This window comes from Petaurus breviceps, unplaced genomic scaffold (assembly GCF_028583685.1).
Source record: "Petaurus breviceps papuanus isolate PSGF00001 unplaced genomic scaffold, PetGlider_PUasm1.0 90775, whole genome shotgun sequence".
Classification (NCBI taxonomy): Eukaryota; Metazoa; Chordata; class Mammalia; order Diprotodontia; family Petauridae; genus Petaurus; species Petaurus breviceps.
Genome location: NW_027187342.1, coordinates 5,405,938 through 5,426,255, shown reverse-complemented (window position 1 = coordinate 5,426,255; position 20,318 = coordinate 5,405,938). Strand labels below are relative to the sequence as shown.

At 38.1% G+C, this 20,318-nt stretch overlaps 1 long non-coding RNA gene across 2 annotated transcripts in view; it reads right to left on the bottom strand.

Moving 5' to 3' along the window:
* LOC138146933 (uncharacterized) overlaps window positions 1-16,699 on the bottom strand; it is a 164,354-nt gene extending 147,655 nt beyond the window's left edge. Inside the window, exons 1-2 of one of the 2 annotated variants that reach the window (XR_011164649.1) lie at window positions 16,413-16,699; window positions 15,959-16,092 (exon numbers count right to left, since the gene is read on the bottom strand). This is a non-coding gene — a long non-coding RNA (uncharacterized lncRNA). The remainder of the gene's footprint in view (window positions 1-15,958; window positions 16,093-16,412) is intronic. The other variant, XR_011164648.1, reaches the window with a different exon arrangement.
* Window positions 16,700-20,318: the final 3,619 nt, after the last annotated feature.

The following is a 20,318-nucleotide window of genomic DNA, read 5'->3' as shown; positions in this document are numbered from 1 at the left end:
CCCCCTCTCTCTCTCTCTCTCTCTCTCTCTCTCTCTCTCTCTCTCTCTCTCCTCCTCTCTCTCTCTCACACACACACTGAAAAATTTTTGAGTTTCAAATTTCTGCCTCCCTCCCTCACCTTTTCCCCTCACTGAGATGGTAAGCAATTTGACATATGTTTCACATGTACAATCATGCAAAACATATTTCCATATTAATCATGTTGTGAAAGAAGACATAGAGCAAAAGAAAAATAAACAAGTGAAAAATAGTATGCTTCAATCTGCATTCAGATTCCATTGGTACTTTCTCTGGAGGTAGATAGTATTTTTTATCCTGAGTCCTTTAGAATTGTTGTGGATCATTGTATTTCTGAGAATAGCTGTCATTCACAGTTGATCAACATATAATATTGCTGTTACTGTGTATGATGTTTTCCTGGTTCTCCTCACTGAACTTTGCATCAGTTTGTATAAATCTTTCCAGGTTTTTTTTTTTCTGAAATCAGCCTGCTCATCATTTCTTATAGCACAATAGTATTCCATTACAATCACTTACTATAAGTTGTTCAGCTATTTCCCAACTGAAGGGCATTTCCTTGACTTCCAATTCTTTGCCACCATAAAAAAGAGCCACTATAAATATTTTTGTATAAATAGTCCTTTCCCCCACCTTTTTAAAAAAATCTCTTTGGGATATAGCCTAGTAGTAGTATTGCTGGAAAAACGAGCACACATTTTTTAGTCTTTTGAGCAAAGCTCCAAATTATTCTCCAGAATTGTTGGATCAGTTCAAAACACCAACAGTGCACCAGTGTCCCAATTTTCACGCATATCCTCCAATATTCATCATTTTTCTTTTCTGTCATTTTAGCTAATCTGATAGGTGTGAGGTGATACTACAGAGTTGTTTTAATTTGCATTTCTCTAATCAATAGTGACAGAGTGTTTATTCATATAAATATAGATATCTTGGATTTCTTCATCTGAAATAACTGTCCATATCCTTTGACCATCTATCATTTGGGGAATCACTTGTATTCTAATAAATTTGACTCAGTTCTCTATATATTTGAGAAACTAGGCCTTTATCAGAGACACTTGTAAAAACATTTTCCCAGTTATTTGCTTTCCTTCTAATCTTGGTTGCACTGGTTTTGTTTGTGTAAAACCTTCTTAATTTAAGATAATCAAAATTATCCATTTTATATCTTGTAATGCTTATCTCTTATTTGGTCATAAATTCTTCCCCGCTTCATAGATCTGACAGGTAAACTATTCCTTGCTCTCCTTATTTGCTTATGGTATCATCCTTTATATCTAAATCATATACCCAATTTGACCTTATCTTAGTATGTGGTATAAGATATTGGTCTGTTAGCTATTTTCTGTAAGAGAAAAGCAGCCCAGAAATCTCAATAAAGCTCTCTAGTTGATTGTTCAAGAAGCAACAGTGTAGCAGAGCAGGAAATATGCTGGTCTCTGTGCTAGGAAACCTGAGTCCAAATATACCCTCCAAATTCCCTGGTTGTGAGACCTTAGGGAAGTCACTTAACCTTGCTGGATTTTGGTTTGATCATCTATAAAAATGAAATTAAAAAATACTTGTACTATGAACCTCACAGGGTTGATATTAGTAAAGTGCTTTGTAAACCTTAAAAGTGCTATCTAATTTTTAAAATTATTATACTATCCTCATTTCCTCTTCTATTGGAAACTCCCTCCTCCATCCAAGTATTCAGAGTCTCAAAATTAACTCTTGTTATGCTGTATAGTAATCAACAATGTAAACAATGCAATCAAAGGTTCTTTCTAGAAAGAAAATTTAATTTCTTAGTCCAGCCATGCCCACCCCTTCACTCAAGTACCCCATGAAAGCTATCTCAGGTTAAAGATACACTTTGAGTGGAAACCCCCAGTACATGAGTCCCCACCAATATTTCTTTTACCAGGCAAGTCAGAGGATACATGGACACAAAGCAAAAGACATTTCCAATTACAATCATAATAAAGAACTACAAGAGTCTTCAGAACCCATCTAGTCCAACAACCTCAACTTTACAAATAAGGAAACCAAGGCCCCAAAAGAATAAGTGAACTTGCCCAAGGATACACAATATAGTAGAACAAATTACAAGGAAAGCCCCTCTCCACCATTCACAGGAACACATTCTTCCAAAGGTCCCCATACCAGTAGTAGGAGAGAGAACATATGTTGGAAACATGCATAACCAGGAAATAAATATGTTCCAAGAATAGCACACAAATATATGGAATACGTATAGAAAGGGAAACTCCTGCTCCCAGGGTTGCATCTCAGCAGAAACCCTCCTCCATTTCTGACTCTGATGCTTGGCACTCTCCTTACAGAGTCACTGGTTTCCTCCACTCTGGGCATGTCATCAAGATGTTTCTTGATCTGGAAGATAATTATTTGTACTGTTAAGGCATTCTCAGCAGTGTTTACATCTGCTTGTCTTCTGCAGCACTGTCATCTGCCTGACTTTGTGGTACATTTTCCAAATATTAAACTGTTTTTTGTGCCATGCGCAGGTATTTTGTTGAATTCTAGCTGCTATGTGGCTTGTCCCTCTTAAAGGGAGGTTTATGCTCTTTCAGCCATTGCTTCAAGGGATACTTCATCTCTTTTTGAGAGTCAGATTCATAGCCAGTCCTAGCCAGCCAGCAAAATCCAGTGGAAGTCTTCAGACTTAGATTAAGTCTATCTTTTGAACACCTTTGCTCCTACTTTGGGCTCTTAATTCTTGAACTCAGACTACTTTTTGGGTTGTGGTGCCTTTTCAACTTCTATCATACCCTCCTACCGTGGTTCCATTCAAACCATGTGGGGGGCTTCACGTAGCAAGACAGGGGAGTGGGAGGGTTGCAGGTTTAAGTTAATGTATTTTATTCTATGCTCCAACCAATAATAAAAATTGCTGTTTTACCTACATGGGTTTCATTTTTAATATGATTGCATGGGCTACCAAAACTAATCAGTAGTAGATTTTAAAATATTAATAGCTCTAAATAAGAGATATGAAATCTCAATTTATAGATGAAGGGGAATGATACAAGGGACTTGTTATTTAAAAATACACTATTGAGGACAACAGTCAAAGTATCCAGAATTATATTCTCATCATAAAAGTTTTAGAATCTTGGAGTTTGCAGGAATCAAAAAGGATATTTAGTCTAATCAACATAAGAATCATAGCCTCTAAGAACTGGAAGGGATCTCAAGGTCCTTCCATTCTAAGTCACTTGACAAAGATCCCTAGTATAACACATTAACAAGTACATTTGTAGCCCATGGACCATATGCAGCTTGCAACACTCCTGACTGGCCCGAACCAGATTAAAATTAAATTATGAAATTTTAAGAATAAAAAAGGGGGTGGCTAGGTGGTGCAGTGAATAGAGCACCAGACCTGGAGTCAGGAAGACCTGAGTTCTAATTTGACCTTAGACACTTGACACAACTAGCTGTGGGACCTTGGGCAAGTCACTTAACCCCAGGTGTCTTGCCTTCCTCCCTCCAAAAAAAGAATAGATAAAATACAATAAAACATAGATAGTGTTATATGTGGTTTTCTAAGACTATATTCAGCCAGAAGATACCTTTATGTATGATTAGTGGTCCCCATTTCTATTTGAATTTGACACCACTGATCTAGCCCGTACTTGAAAATCTCAAAGGAAGGAGAACAATTAATTACTGAGGCAGTCCATTCCTATTTTAGCCAGTTCTAAATGATGGGAAATCTTTCCTTTCATCAAGTCTACATCACCCTCCCTCCTTTAATTTCCACTCACTCTTCCTAGTTCTGCTCTTCAAAGTCAAGCTGACCAATATGTATCATGACTATCCCATACTCCTTAAGTGTTCTCTTCTATATGCTGAACATAAGTTCATTTAACCAAATTTCATATGGCATTTTCCATAATATTCTCACCATCTTGGGAGCCCTCTTCTGGAAAAGCTCCAGTTTGTCTGTGCTGCTTCTGAAATGAACTGCCTAGAAATAAATTTTTCCAATCTCTATGCAATGTGCAAATTAAACAAATATATTATATTTTCCTTTATTCAGGTTGTTGATAAGAATATTGACTACTACAAGGTAAGTGACAGATCCCTGAAGTATTCCACTAGAGACTTTTGTTCAAGTAGACATTGCCCCATTATTAAGAACTAAGTTTTAGGCCAGATCACTCAACAAATCCACTTAATTGTAATATCTAGTCAATATCTTTCCATCTTATCATTAAGGAGAATATGAGGTATTTTTGTCCATACTTTGCTAAAGTCTAAACCTAAAGGTAGGCCCCTTTCAAACTAGGGCAATTTTCACAGTTTAAAAGGGGAAAGACAAAGAAGTGAGGCATGGATAGAATTTAGAGACAATGCATACGAGGCGAAATCAGCTGCAGTTACCTTTTTACCAGCTGCTCATTTGCATATTACCAACTATAAACGTTAGAGTTAATAACTGGTGAACCCTGGACCTCACAATGATTTTATGATTTTGGGAAAATGTGCCTTGACTAGTTATGCCTTAGCTAGTAGGGATTAGCGTTTGATTGCTCACTATAAGATAGGGTGGGTTTTCTCTCTCCCGCCCTGACCCAGGAATGACTGGTCTAAGAAAGGACCTAAAAACTATGGGGAAGAAAGGCAATCCCGCCCTGACCCAGGAATGACTGGTCTAAGAAAGGACCTAAAAACTATGGGGAAGAAAGGCAATACCTCCCTGTATGGCCGTCTGCTGCCTTGAAGGTGGACATTGTTCATATTCCACTAAAGAAGGAAGAAGTGGAGAAGATTCTGCAAATCTGAGTTTATGGGTCTGCCCTTTCTGAATGAGTAAAGGATGATCCTGGTGATGAAGAAGCCTGGCCCAAAGTAATCATGGCCCATTCCAGAAAAGAAGATTAAAGACTCCACAGAAATGCCTCAACCCTTCAGAGAAGTTTCTCAGTCTAATAAAGGAACTGTCTAGGCCACACTCCATCTGCTTGACACCTTGGTGTGCTAATAAACTCCTTTTCATTTTTTATTTCCTGAGTTTGCCTTATTGATCAGAGCAAGGTCCAAACCAAGATTTCTTTTTTTTTTTTTAAAGCAACCGGGGTTAAGTAACTTGCTCAAGGTTACACAGCCAGTTATTTTTGTGTGGGTGCCAAGTATCTGAGGCCAGAACTGATCCCAGGTTTCCTGACGCTAGGGGCAGCACTCTTACTCGCTGCACCACCTGGCCACCCCACCAAGATTTCTTTTAACAGTCCTGACAACCATGAAGGGACCACTCACTCACATGACTATCACTGGGTGAGCCCACTGTCTGACTCTACAGGCAACACTCAAACTTTTGTCTGATCATGGGTCAGACGGAACTCTCTCAGTGGTTAGTCAGCTGCGAAGTGGTCAGAGAATTAAATTCCCCAAACTCAAGAAGGATAAGAATAAATAGGTTCCAAGACCAAATTTGATTGTCCCTTGTTTGTACATGAAGATAAAGAATGGCACTACACGAAGAAGGCAGTAGTGAATAACTGGTCTTGCCCAACATTAGGTTGTCAAGGGACAGAAAGGCAAGGAACACTGGCATTATTATGGGATCAGGCCAGGGTAAGTCCCTTGCCAACTCCCACTTAGGCAAGCTGTTAAAAGCTTGGGAAAAAGGAAAACTGCCAGTTCACCTGGGAATGTTCAGCAAGGACTGGCCTAGACAAATAGAAAATTGTGGGAAACAAATTTGGCCAGATAAATATGTGACCTTTGATTACTGTCAGCTGCACATGCTAAAAACCAGACCTGAAAATCTAGAACCCAGGCAAATAGCTTATTGGTACTGTGATTTTCAAACTGATACTATCCCTAATAACCACATCCACTAGAGATACCAGTTTGCAAAGGACCTCCACACAATCCAGATTTCTCAGAGCACTAAAGACCATGGCACCCTTAAGAACCAAACCTGAAGGACCTTTAGAAAAAAAAAAAAGAAAGGAGAAGGAAAACGAAGTTAAGGAAGTAAAAAAAAATTGGCAGAATTTTGAGGTCATTATTCACTGTGTTCCTGGAGGGGTTACATTAGAACACAAAGGAATTGATTTGGCTCATTGAATAATTTTAAATGAATCTGAAGGGTTTTTAGGACCCTTAGTGTCTGATTTGCCTTCCATATTGTGAAACCTGGATTGTCACCAAGATCTTTGAAAGTGAGCTAACTAAAAGTAGTGGGCTCTATAATTTGGGGTGCTGGCAGCCAATGCCCCTTAGGAAAATTGAGATTTTGAAAGTTAACATTTGTGATTATACATCCAGATTTAATATGGTCAAAGTTTGGCCTGAAACTAAATTACAATGTGGTTTTAGTAACATAATTGTGGTAAATCAGAACATTTGTGCAAAATATATTTGCTATTTTACACTAAGGCTATATGCTTAGAAAATGTGTGCATCAGGAAAGCCTGAGTTTGAAATCCAGTCTTAGGAATGTATTAGTTGTATGACGTCAAGCAAGTAAATTCTCTGTTTACCTGTTTTCTCATCTGTAAAGGGGAAAATAATAATAGAACCCAGGCATCCAGAGGAGATTCCCATGGTTGTTGTCAGGATTAAATGATGTAATAATTGCAAATTCCCTACTACAGTCCCTGGCACATGGTAGGCACTATACAAATGCTAGCTGTTATTAATTTATTAAATGTAAGTACTCTAGTCTGGGTTTTGATTGTAATTGGAATAGAATGCCAAATAGATGGTGATTCCTATATAAGAAGATTAAGAAATATATTCAAATGACTAATATTATTTGACTGATAAAAAGTTCTGTGTTAAATTTTTAGAATCCATAATATTGCTTATGTTATTGTTAGGCTCCTAATTTTTCTTGTACTTTGAAATTTGGGAAACTATTACATTAGAAATGGTGTTAGAAAAGTAACTTCTCTTTTTTTTTTTTTTTTTTTTTTTGCTTTTTGGAGGGCGATTGGGGTTAAGTAACTTACCCAAGGTTACACGGCTAGTTTTTTTGTGTGGATGTTAAGTGTCTGAGGCTGGAACTGAACTTGGGTCCTCCTGACTCCGGGGCCAGTGCTTTACTTACTGCACCACCTCGCCGCCCTACTTTTTTTTTTGCCTTTTTGAAGGCAATTGGGGTTAAGTGACTTGCCCAAGGTCACATGGCTAGTTTTTTGTGTTAAGTGTCTGAGGCCAGATTTGAACTCAGGACCTCCTGACTCCAGAGCCGGTGCTCTATTCACTGCACTACCTAGCCGCTCCAGTTCTTTTCACTTGGAGACATAGGTGGTTTTTAAAATGGTGCATCCCTTGGTGGGCTCGAACCACCAACCTTTTGGTTAACAGCCAAATGTACTAACTGATTGAGCCACAGAGACCAAAGTAACTTCTCTTTTAATCTTGATATTGTTAGATTAGGAACTGAACTGTTCAAAATGTGTGAAAACTGTCCAGCTTTAAGATGGATAACTATTTGAGGTTAAAGTAGCAAAGACCTCTTAAATTGTCCCAATCTGTGAAGTTTTTAGGACTTTCTATTTGGGTAGGGTTGTAAGATCTTATCAATTCTGCTGACAACATGTTGTAATTTAAGTAATGAAGTATGAGAAACTAGGACCACTCCTAGACAAAGTGGGGAAACTTACAAGTTTGCTTATAACCAAGAGTGAGTTTTATCTGATAGATTATTTGGCTATCATTTGTAAAAATTATGAAATTATACCTGTAAATTGAAGTTATGTCTTTGAGTCAATTTAGTAATAACAAACCTTAGATTCAAAGATATCATTTTTGCCTTAGGGGTTGATAGACAATAGATTGGAGGCTTACTGTAGTCAGCATTTTTCTAGGGTTTTGAATCCATTATCACATATTCACTGTATATATGAAACTCCAGAATGTGGTTATTCTTAATTTGTAAATGGATATATAAAATACCCTTATATGTGCTCATTATTAACTCTTTTTGCAATGTAAGAAAAATGATAATAATCTAATCCTAAGCTGTGATTAGTGAAATTTTTCTACTTGAGGTAAAAACTACTGGGTCTGTTATTTGCTATTGTTCTGAGTTTTTATTTCAGTTATAATTGTCTGAATTGTCATTGTCAAAGCCTACCACTCAAGAGGAATGTTATGTGCTGCCCAAGGGGAGTGTGGTCTGAGAACTTCTTACAGGTGGATGTCTGTGCCTGGGAAAACTTGAGCAGACAACCTTGAATGGGCAAAGGTAAGATCCTCTTGATTCAGTTTCTCTATTGTGCTATTTCCCTTTATAAATCAAAGAAACAGCAAGCATTTATTAAGCAACTATTATATTCCAGGCACAAAAGCAAACCAGTCTGTGACCTCAAGGAGTTTCCATTCTACTGTTTTGTTTGGGGTATTTTACTCTTTGGAGGGGGGAATGCAGGGCAATTGGGGTTAAGTAACTTGCCCAAGGTCACACGGCTAGTAAGTACTGTGTCTGAGGCTGGATTTGAACTCAGATCCTCCTGACTCTAGGGCTGGTGATCTATTCACTGCACCACCTAGCCACCCCCATTCTACTGGATTTAAAAAAAATATTTTATTATTTTCCAATTACATGTGAAAAACATTTAACATTCATTTTTAAAATTTTTGAGTTCTGAATTGTCTCCTCCTTCTCTTTCTTCCCTTACCCCATTATGAAGGCAAACACTTTTACATAGGCTATACATGTTAGATTATGTAAAATATTTCCATATTGATAATGTTGTAAAAGAAAACAGACAAAAAACTCAAGAAAAATAAAGTTTAAAAAATTATGCTTCCATCTGCATTCAGTTCTTTCCATCAGTTCTTTCTCTGGAGGTGAACAGCATTTTTCATCATGAATCCAGAATTTTCTTACATTATTGTATTGCTAAAAATAGCTAAGTCATTCCTAGTTGGTCATTATACAATATTGCTCATACAATACAATGATGTACTCTTGATTCTGCTTACTTCACTTTGCATCAGTTCATGGAAGTCTTTCCGGATTTTTCAAAGGCATCCTGCTTGTTATTTCTTATAGCACAATAGTATTCTATAACAATCATATAGCACAACTTGTTCAGCCATGCCCAATTGATGGGCATCTTCTCAATTTCCAATTCTTTGCCAACTCAAAAAAGAGCTATTACAAATATCTTTTCTTTTTAAAAATCTCTTTGGAATACAGACCCAGGAGTGGTATTTCTGGGTCAAAAAGGTATGTGCAGTTTTATACCTATTGTTCTAGTTCCTTTATGAAGAGAAAATTTCCCACCTGCTTAAGTATGAGCCTGGATAAGATACCCTGTGGATAATGTTGAACTTTGCTATATGATTGGATATTAACTATGATTCTTACATGGAATCAGAGTTAAGGGAATGTTTCCCCAGTTGTGGCTTATGTCAAGTCAGTTTGTGCCTTTGAAGGGACAGTCTCAATATTGTCATAAATTTGTCTTTCTTTTTTCCTTTCATAGATAATTTTTTTTAAAGAAATTGGAGTTAACTGTAACAAGGGGATGTTAAGCCTATGAACTCACTTGTTTAGAACAGGTACTTGATAATAAGTTAAGACTAAAAATATTAAGATCTTTCATACTTGCACCCTATTATAATAAGTCAAGTGTTTTAGTATTTATCTATTTATTAATAGATTTAGTATTACAAAAACAACAACAACAGCAACTTCTCCTGCTCACTTGCTTTGATTTTCAAAATTATCTATGAAAGGGGGCGACTAGGTGGCGCAGTGAGTAAGAGTGCTGGTCCCAGAGTCGGGAGGACCCAGAATCAGTTCCGGCCTCAGATACTTAATACCCACACAAAATAACTGGTCATGTAACCTTGGGCAAGCTACTTAACCCCAACTGCCCTCCAAAAAGGCAAAAAAAAGAAAGAAAATATAGGCTTTGAGTATATTTTAGTAATAAGTTCTAAAATTGTATTAAGGTTTTTAGATATAAAATTGCATCAATAATTGTAAAGAAATTTAAAACAATTTTTTTCCTATTTTGAAATTTGTCTGATAATATTAAGTGACAGGAGTGCTCATTTTCTCTCTCAGGCCCTCATAGATCCTTTTAAGATTCTTCCTTCAGCCTGCTGACAGCATTGTCCATATCAGATATAGTGTTTAGAAAAGATAGAAAGAGCAAGTGCTATGCAAAAATGGAAATCCTCTGAAGTTTCAGGGGAATTGTGGGTTCCTAACTTGGTGTTCTTCTTATAGCTAGGTTGTTAATAGGATTAGATCCATGGTGTCTGAACTGAATTGCACCACATGAACTAATTACTAGAAATCCAAATTGATTAGATTTTTGTCACATTTTACGAAGTAATACTGTCTTATCACTAGCAGGCTTTAGTAGCATTACCTAGAAAATCTCCACAAGTGACGTAGATATGATATGGATATGATAGAGGAAATATCTCCAATAACCTACCCTGACCAATACACAGCTATTTGAGAGATGCACAGGGAGTGCTTGCCAGACTCCTAAAGATCATGGACACTGCCAAAGGACTTAACACCCCTAAAGCTACATTTATATTGGGTTTCTTTGTTCCCTCTATTGTAACCTTGCTTGCTTTATTATTTGTGTATATTATGGATCTTTTACCTAATATTTTAGTTCTCTATCATGTCTGGTTGAACTGATACTGATTTAGGAAATTTTGCCCTTGTATTTCAAGTTCTCCACTCATGGCTTACCCACAGTGTTTAGGCAGAGGCCCATCACTTGGTCTCTAGCTACCTTTCTTGTCAACTGTTTAACTCTTCATAGAAGAAAACTGTGATAAAAGAGGAAGAAAGTGGGAAGCCCTACCACTTGAACACCTGCAGATTGACTTTATTGAACTTCCAGAGTGTATGGGATACAGGCATGTTTTGGTATACAGAAACCAGTCAGGGCATGGGTATGGTGCTTTTCCAGATCCTGCCAACCAATCATACTACCACCAATGTGTGATAGTAATGGCAATTAAAGATTCCCCTGTATTGGCTTGGTTTTCAAATTGATTGTGTTAAAACCCAGAGTTTGTTAATCCCACCTGTGGGATGGGCTTGTTGATGTGAAAAGAAAGTCCTGAATTGGGAGGAGCTGGTGACGTAGATTTGGAGACACAAGAGAGAGGCGGAAGATCTTTTTTGGTAGCAGCACCTTGTGGAGAGAGAGAGACTAAGAGAATTGCTGGTGGCCGCTTTGAATTGCCCTGGACTTTTGAGACCTGCCCCCTGAGATGCCAAGGACTGAGGAGACATGGCTGTTTTGCTGGTACTTTGTCTGTCTGTTTTGATGTTATTTTGCCAGATTTGTCCACTGGTGAAAGACTGTCCTTTTGTTGAAGAAGTCCTGGAACCTGGCTGTTCGCTAAGAAGGCCTGAGACTGTCCTGCAGACAGAGAGTGAATACTGTCCACTGGTGAGGGACAGTACTGTTGTTGCAGGGGTCTGGAGACTGTCCTGCAGACAGAGTGAATACTGTCCACTGGTGAGGGACAGTGCTGTTGTTGCAGGGGTCTGGGAGCCTTTCTGTTGGTTCAGAAGCCCTGAAGAAGGATTTTCTTGTTGTATGTTTACAGAAATCCTGGGAGAGGGCTTTGCTAATGTGTTCAGGGGTTCTAGGACTGTTCTACAGACAGAGGATAAATTCATGAAGGGACTGGCAATGTATCTTATGGCCTTGCTAAGCCTTGTCTCCCCAGGAACTAAGATTGCTGAGAACTTGCCTCGTGTCAAGATGAAGAAAAGACCTCCATTTGGGTATTAAGTGCTGTGTTTAAACTTGATGTAACTCTGGGGTAGATTCAATTGTGATCCTAGGGGTGGGGAACTTTTGACCTTATTGTGCTCTGTGATTGACAAATGAAGGTACTTTACCTATGTTTGGAAAATAATCTCCATTTGAGAAGAGGGGTTTTGTGGTGGACCAAATAAAGGTATAGCCTAGGGGTGGAGTAGTATTTAGAACTGGGACTTTGTAATTGATTGAATGATTGGAAAGTCCTGGGGTGGGGTAGTCCTTGGAGATTATTTAATCACACTTAGTAAATGCTGTATTTTGAATGATGTCATGTTTTGATCTTCTCTGTTCTGGGTTTGTTACTGAATAAAATAGAGAGCACCTATGCTGGTATTTTGAACCTGGGAAGTTGCCTTTCCTTGGCATTACATTACACAATGTTACCAGGCAGATGAGCATGATACATCATTCTCATGTGAAGATCTCTATGATTGATCTCAACCTAGCAGAGAAAGCAACCCTGATAGTCTCCTGGACCCAAATAAGTTGAAAGAGGACCCTAACACAAACCAGTGGTCTTTAGTCACTTGTTTTTTGGACCATAATTAAGGACCTAGGCCCTCAACTGTTATCTTTGTATTTCTTGTTTACTCTTTGTGACCTGCTTTGAGGCCTTGGGTTTAGCAGAACAGGAGAGTCCAGTACTTATGAACATCTAATGCAACATGCTAGCCATACCTTTAACTGAATCAACGCTGAATATATGAATATGCCCCTTTGTCTTTGAGGAAGGGATGGCCCTTATGTGGAAATCATTTTACTCCGTTCTACAAAAGTAGTGACAGTTCGAATCTGGTTCCCAGATGCACTCCTACTGCTAGATGCATCAGTGTGCTAATAAACTCCTTTTGTCTTAAACAAACAAATAAATCAAGGAAGAAACTATCTAGTCAAGAATAGAGCACCTAGCTGAGGGAAGGTGGGGGTGGGTGGGAAGGGAGTAAGCATTTCTATAGCACTTTCTCTATGTCAGACACTGTATTAACTGCTTTACAAATATTGTCTCAAACCCAATCTGGAAGTGGAGTGGCAGTGGAGCAGTCTTGCAGTGGAGAATTCCAAAGGCAAAACATATGGTAAATCTTGAAGGACCTTAAGGAGCAAGTGGAAGGGCAGAGGGTTAGGCCTGGATGATGAAAGATCTTCCATCTCACTGAAATGAAGTTGGTGATTCTCATATCATCTAAGTTTGGTGAGCAGTCAAGTGGCCCAGATCAATTCTGAGTGGCTCTAGGTAAAGAAAGGAGACGAGGGATAAAAGACACCTCTTGGTGGTATCAGGCCTTCCAATCTCCTAGCCATCCCAAAGAGGTTCTGAGGAAGTACAGGGTTGCAGAAGAATAGGAAGGAGGGTAGGATTGGATGCAATGTCATATAAATAATATTCTTGCTTGGCCTCTTGAGTAAATGTCTTTGTTGAGATTAAGTCATATGGATGATTTGTTAAGATAAAGTAGGGTTTCCAGGTGAGGGCTCAGAAGCTATAAGAGAAGGAGGACCATATCTATCCCCAGTCCCCTTTGTCCTAGGATCCTGATGACTGCTTCATCTCTGTGGAAACCTAACCTCTGAGTACAAATTGGAGGACAGAGTGAGTCTAGAGTTATGTCTGTAGCATTCCACTAACTTTCAGACCTATTACCTTGTTTTGTTTTTCAAAAAGGATATAATTATAATAAAAGTATTTATGGAGTACTTCAAGGTTGCCAGGCATTTTACTGATATTATCTTATTTGATCTTTATGACAACTCTGGGAGGGAGGTGTTATACCCATTTTATAGATGAGAAAACTGATACAGATAGAGGGTAAGATACAACTAGTAAGTGCCTGAGGCTATATTTGACTTCAGAGCCATCATTCTATTCACTGCTCCACATAGTGGCTAGTGTAATATGAATCGTGCTTAGTGATTCCATATTGGCTTTTGGTAATCACTGATTCCTTTTCTAAATTCCCACAAACCACTCTCCAGTGTATTCTAGAATTATACCAGGCATTAAGTTGAGCTCATTTGTTTATGGTTTGTAGATTCTACCCTAGTCCCTTTTTTTGAAAATTAAGGTAACATTTGCCCATCTCCAGTCCTACTGCACCCCTCATATTCTTCAAGATCTTTCAAAAACTCCTTGCAGTGACTCAAAAATCACATCTTCCTATTCTTTTAGTGTTCTAGGATATAGTTTGTCTCAGCCTGTTAAGCTGAACTCTTTGAGGATAGCCAGATGCCATCTATCTCCTTACTTATAATTTTCATCTAATCTTTCCCAGTCTAAAGATCATTCTCCTTGGCCATTTAGAGAAAATAGGAGGAAAATGTGTGGCTTAATTCAGCCTTTTCACCATTATCTCTTAGCATCAGCTCACATCCCTAGCACAATGGTTCTAACCCTGATTAAGACCTAATCCTCTAAAGTAGACCATTTAAAATCACTATCTTCCATATTCCTTGTCAACTTCATCTCATTCTGGACTTTAGCACTTCTGACACAACTCTTTTTTTTGTTTGTTTTTGTTTTATTTTTTTAGTGTTAAATAATTTACTTGCTCCATGTAGACAAACTGTTGGGGTAACAGTTTTTCAGCACAACCAGGACAGGGAATCTTTTTTTAAAATTAATTTATTTGTTTCCTTTTAGTTTACAGGATTCAATTCCACAATTCCTTGAGTTTCGCATTTTGTCCCCCTCCCTCCTCTTCCCTCCATGGCGGCATATAGTCAAGTACAGGATCTGTAAATACTTTTACATTATACATTAATCAGGTTATAAAGATGGATTGTATCAGATGGAATGAAAAATGGTACAGAGGACATAAAACCAAACAAGAGAAGGAAAAAGATCAGGTATTTTGCTTCCACCTGGATATAAACTCAGTTCTTTCTAGTTCTTTCTCTGGAAGCACATATTTCTCTCCATCATGAGTCTTTTTGGGATTGACTTATATCACTGCATTGCTGAGAAGAGTCCAGTCTATCAAAGCTGGTCATCACACATACGTTGTGTCTGTAATTGTGTACAAATTTCTCCTGGTTCTACTCTTCTCACTCAGCATCAGTTCGTATAAACCTCTCCAGGTAAATATGAAGACCATCTGCTCCTCGTTTCTTATAGCACAATAGTATTCCATAACATGCATATACTACAACTTGTTCAGCCATTCCCCAATTGATGGGCACCCCCTTAATTTCCAATTCTTTGCCACCACAAAAAGAGCTGCTATAAACATTTTTGTACATATGGGTCTTCCTCCCACTTCTATTATCTCTTTGGGATATAACCCTAGATGTGGTATTATTTTGTATTCATTCTTGTCCAATTTCATCTTGATAGATTTAATATTTAATTCTGACCTGTTAAGAGTTTTTAATATTCTGTCACCTAATATATCTGTAATTCTTGGCTACTTCACATCATTCACCTGTTTGATAAATATGTCCGCTATATTTTTATCTTTTTTAAAAACAATTATCAAGTATTCATTTTTTTCTTCTTTCCACCTCTTTCTCCATCGTGCATTGATGAGATAGACAAAGAACAAAGGGAGGGAGGGAATATCATGGAATTCTCATATCACACAAGATTACTGATAAAAACATGTTAATGAGAATAGCAAGATCAAAGCTCTATAGCAAACCCCTGAAAGAGTCTCTAGGTTAGACTTGATCCATTACTCAGCATTCTTTAAGTATGGTAATTCAATACATTTTGATTCTATCTTACAATAACATAATCCAGCACACATTTTGCCATCTCATTACCATCTTATCCTCAAGCATAAGAGACTGTGTCACATGCTATACAAAAATCCAGCCATACTGTACCTACAGATGTTATCTGATGTAGTCTAACGACTTTATCCAAAAAAGAGAAATGAAACTAGCATTCCTAGGGAATTCTGGTTGGTTCCTAGTGTTAATCTCTTCTCTAAGTATTTTATAAACTATTATTTAATATCACCATCCAGAATTTTGCCTGGGGTTGATGTCAAGATCAATAATATACCTAAAATTTCTGAAACTGATCCTCTTTTAGAAAACCAGAACACAGTCTCATTGTTAATCTCCTAGCATCTGTCTAGTTCTTTAGATTTCATCAAAAATCACCTACAGTAGTTCAGCTATTACACATATCTGCAAGTTATTTCAGTACCTTTGAGTGTAATTGCTCCAGACCAGAAGCACTGAACTCATTTAAGGAAGTTCGTTATTCTCTTGTGACCTCCTCATCTATCTTGGGTTTCAATTTCTTCTTTAAGAGATTTGTTTTATTTTTTCCTGTCTGAACTATTTGATGGAAAAGAGAGAAGCAAAATCAGAGTTGATGAGTTCCACTTTCTCTCCCATTGCCTATAACAATAAATATCTACCCTTATACATTGGAACTATCCTTTTCTTATCTTTCATCTTCTTTCAAACACCAATTTAAAGTCCTTTTTCTAATATTTAGAATTTTATATGAGTCTCAGTTCATCCTGAACTGTAGTCTTCCTGTCTATCTTCTCTATTCTACTATTGTTTTGCATTTTTCCTCAATCATGTACTCATGCTTTCATATTTTGTATACACTACTTTAAAAATCATATCATATTTCTGGAAAAACTCACCGAATGCTTATAAATTCATTGGAACTTCTTTCTCTCCTCCCCCACACCCATATAGCTGCATCTCCTTTAGGGATAATTCATTATTATATCATCAGCATTTCATTTAGGAAAACCTCCTGGGCCTCTGGAACCATCTTCTCTTTTGAAATCTTAGGTCCTGAAATCATAAGCTATCTTTTACCTCAACTTTTCTGAAAGACCTATACATTAAAACTAAAAAGACCTGGCATAACAGGGTTGTACATTACATTTCCTAAAGCCTGACAGTAGTGGGGAAAACATGGACTACACCCTAAGCGTACAGCCCTAAGAACAGCTGGGACTACTTGGAAAATACTAAAAATAAGTACTCACATATTTAGAGGGCATCATTCTGAGAGGTGTGGACAGTGGCATGAACAACTGCCACTTAAAATGTTGGGGCAAGGACTTGGAGAAGCTGCCAATGTCTGAATAGCTACTTAGGAGTTTCAGTTTTCCAATAACTACCATTATTTTCTTGTGGGTGCCTTGTTTTGTTTGTGTGGAGTAGAGATGGAGGGGTGCAGATTATACTTTCCTCTGATTCTTACTCAAGATATCTTATCTTTAGATAGGGATACAGGGGTTAAAGGAGGAAGAAATCATTTCAATACAATATAGCTTTGTTTCAATTTTTGACATTGAATTGGAAACCAAAGAACTTAATTTCTAGCCTTAGCTCCATTGTGACTGTGTGACTTTGGGGAACACATTGAAGCTTTCTAGGTTTTCCTTGTTTGTTTGTTTTCCCTAAGAAGGCAACTTGCCAAGATGGTCTCTTTGGCATGAACATTCTTTGATTTTTGTGACTCTGTAATCTTTCCCATAATTCCTGTCTTTCTCCCCACTTCTGGATCTAAGCACAAATTACTATATAGAATACATAATTTACCTAGAGGTTGATAATTCAGTTATAGGGGAGGTACATAAAGTCATAAAAGAATCATGGGTGGTATAACCCACACCCTCCCTCAAATTCTTCATAGTGGTCCAATATCATGGGAATTTGTCATTCTACTTTGGTGGAAGGAACTGGATTCCCTGCCTCCAGGCCCCCTTACATGTGAATATCTGCAGTTATCTACCTGTACCCTCGTGAGAAGCACCTGTTCTATATACTTCAGGCCTTTACCAATTTCCTTTGTAAACAATATTGCCCAGGCCTCTGACAAATAGAGATACAACTGTAAAAAAAAAATTAAACAAGGAAGAAGCAAGAGCAAAATCCCATTGGGAGATTTACAATTTATGTGTGTTCTGTGGCACAAGTTCAACTGTGACCTCTCAGCCAGCAGCTGCCTTTACCCAGCTTTCTTCGTCCACCTGCCTAGTGAGAAAACAGCCACTGATGACAGGATCCCAGGATAAATCTGTCAGAGAGACTTACACAATGAATTCTCTAGAGAAAGACTTAAGGAGTCTAGAAAATAAATCTCTACCTCCCAAATCAGAGCAAGGTTGCCCAAGTTTACTGTGTCTCCTTTTAACCCTGCTAGAATAGGCCTTACTGATTGTGATTATTACCTGTATCTCTGATATGCTCTGAAACTGCAGGCCTTTCGCTGCCATAATAAATGTCTCACTTGGGTACAAGGCTGAGCAAGACACTTGGAGGGCAGCAGGGGTGAGTCAAAGATGCCATAAGCTCCTCCTTTCCAAAAGGATAGACAGATACTCTTCCTACAAACAGTTTGGCACTAAAAGTGAAATCAGATTATTTCAGATGGGGGGGGGGGAGAAGAGGTAAGGAAGATTAAAATTCGCAATCTTTTCTTTTTGACCTGTAGTTTTGTTTTGTTTTTAACATTCACTTTATAAGAGTTTGAATTCCGAATTTTTTCTCTCTCCCTGTTCCCTCCCCAAGATAGCATGCAATCCGACATAGGCTATACCTGTACAATCATATTAAACATATTTCTACATTAGTCATGTTGTGAAAGAGGAATCAAAACAAAAGGGTAAAACCACTAGAAAGAAAAAGAGAGGAAATAGTATGCTTCATTCTGCATTCAGACTCCATAGTTCTTTCTCTGGACGTGTATGGCATCATCCATCGTGAGTCTTTTGGGATTGCCTCAGATCATTCTGTTGCTGAGAAGAGCTAAGTCTATCAAAGTCAGTCATCACATAATGTTGTTGTTACTGGGTACAATGTTTTTCTGGTTCTGCTCACTTCGCTTAGCATCAATTCATGTAAGTCTTTCTAGGTTTTTCTGAAATCTGCTTGCTCACCATTTCTTATAGAATAATAGCATTGCACTACATTCATATACCACAACTTGTTCAACTATTCCTTAATTGGTAGGCATCCCCTCAATTTCCAATTTTTGCCACCATAAAAAGAGCTGCTATAAACATTTTTGTACTTGTGGGTCCTTTTCCGTTTTTTTATGGTCTCTTTGGGATGTAGACCTAGTAGTGGAAATGCTGGATCAAAGGATAAAAATGTACAGTTTTATAGTACTTTGGGTATAGTTCCAAATTGTTTTCCAAAATGGTTGGATTAGTCTACAACTCCACCAACAATGCATTAGTGTTCCAATAAAATCCTCAATCTTAAAAGACAATAGTGGGTAGGGTCTCAGCCACCAGAGAACTATAACCCTAATTCTGTTACCCAGGGTTGCTGACAGATACTGAATTGACAGATATTGACCAGATATTCGGTAGACATTTTATAGAAGGCATGAGGAAACCCAGCATCCTTTTACCCTAAGTTTTAGATTTTCTCATCTGAGAGCTACCTGGTTGCAGATATCAACGTCACCTGAGACATCAAAGCTGCCTGAATCCTGAAATTCAACACAAAGACAAAGCCAGAGAAATATAGACATATGTCCTGTAAGTTCCACTAGGGTGACAAGTGATTCTTTATCTACCCTAAAAGGAAAATGGAATTTATGGGATACTCTCCAGTGACTTGTCTTTCATCTAGAGAGCAAAACCCAATCTCTTTTGCTTTCAAAGTTCTGGCCTTATCCTACCTATCAATAACCTTACCTATTAGTCCCTTCCCAGACTCCTCTATTCCATCAAGGCAGTCTTCTCATTCTCCCCTACATGACAGTCTCACTCCTACCTCCAGAACTGAAGTCTTATTAGAAGAATGTATTCCTAGGTCTCTGGCTTTCAGAAGTGCACCCATCTTTCAGGGTTCAACTCAATCAAGCAGAACTGCCAAAAAGTCCTACAACCCCAAACAATCTCTTCTTCCACAGTTATCTGGTCATGCTTACTATTCATAATAATAATAACAATAATGATATTTCACACATACACGCATTTTTAAACACCATGTGCTAGGTACTAGACCAGGTATTGGGGATAGGGATATGAACTAGACCTGGGATTTCTTCAGTATTGGAAGGTCCCAGGCAAGGAAACTCCTTCTAGTAATGCAGGTTGGCATCTTCTCTTCAACATGCCATCTTAGGGAGTCAATCAATACACATTTATTAAGCACCTATGTGCCAGACACTGTGCTAATCATGGAGGATACAAAAAAATAGGCAAAAGACAGTGTCTGCTTTCAAGGGGCTCACAGTCAAATGTGGAAGACAGTATGCAAACATATGTACAAACAAGATGCATACAGGAAAAATTAGAAATAGCCAACAGAAGGAAGGTACTTTACAACCTGGACCCTTCCAACCTTTCAATTCCTCTACACTCCACCACCTCTCTACACTCTGCAGTCCAGCTGCACTGGCCCATTTGCCATTGCTCACACATTAGAGTCCATGTCCCAGTGCCACATCTTTTCACTGGAAATCCCCTATAACTAGAACACTCTGTTCTTGCCCCCACTTCTTCACTTCCTTGGTTCTCTTCAGGACTCTATTCAAACACCATCTTCTGCAGGCCTGTCCAGATTCTCCTTGCTAC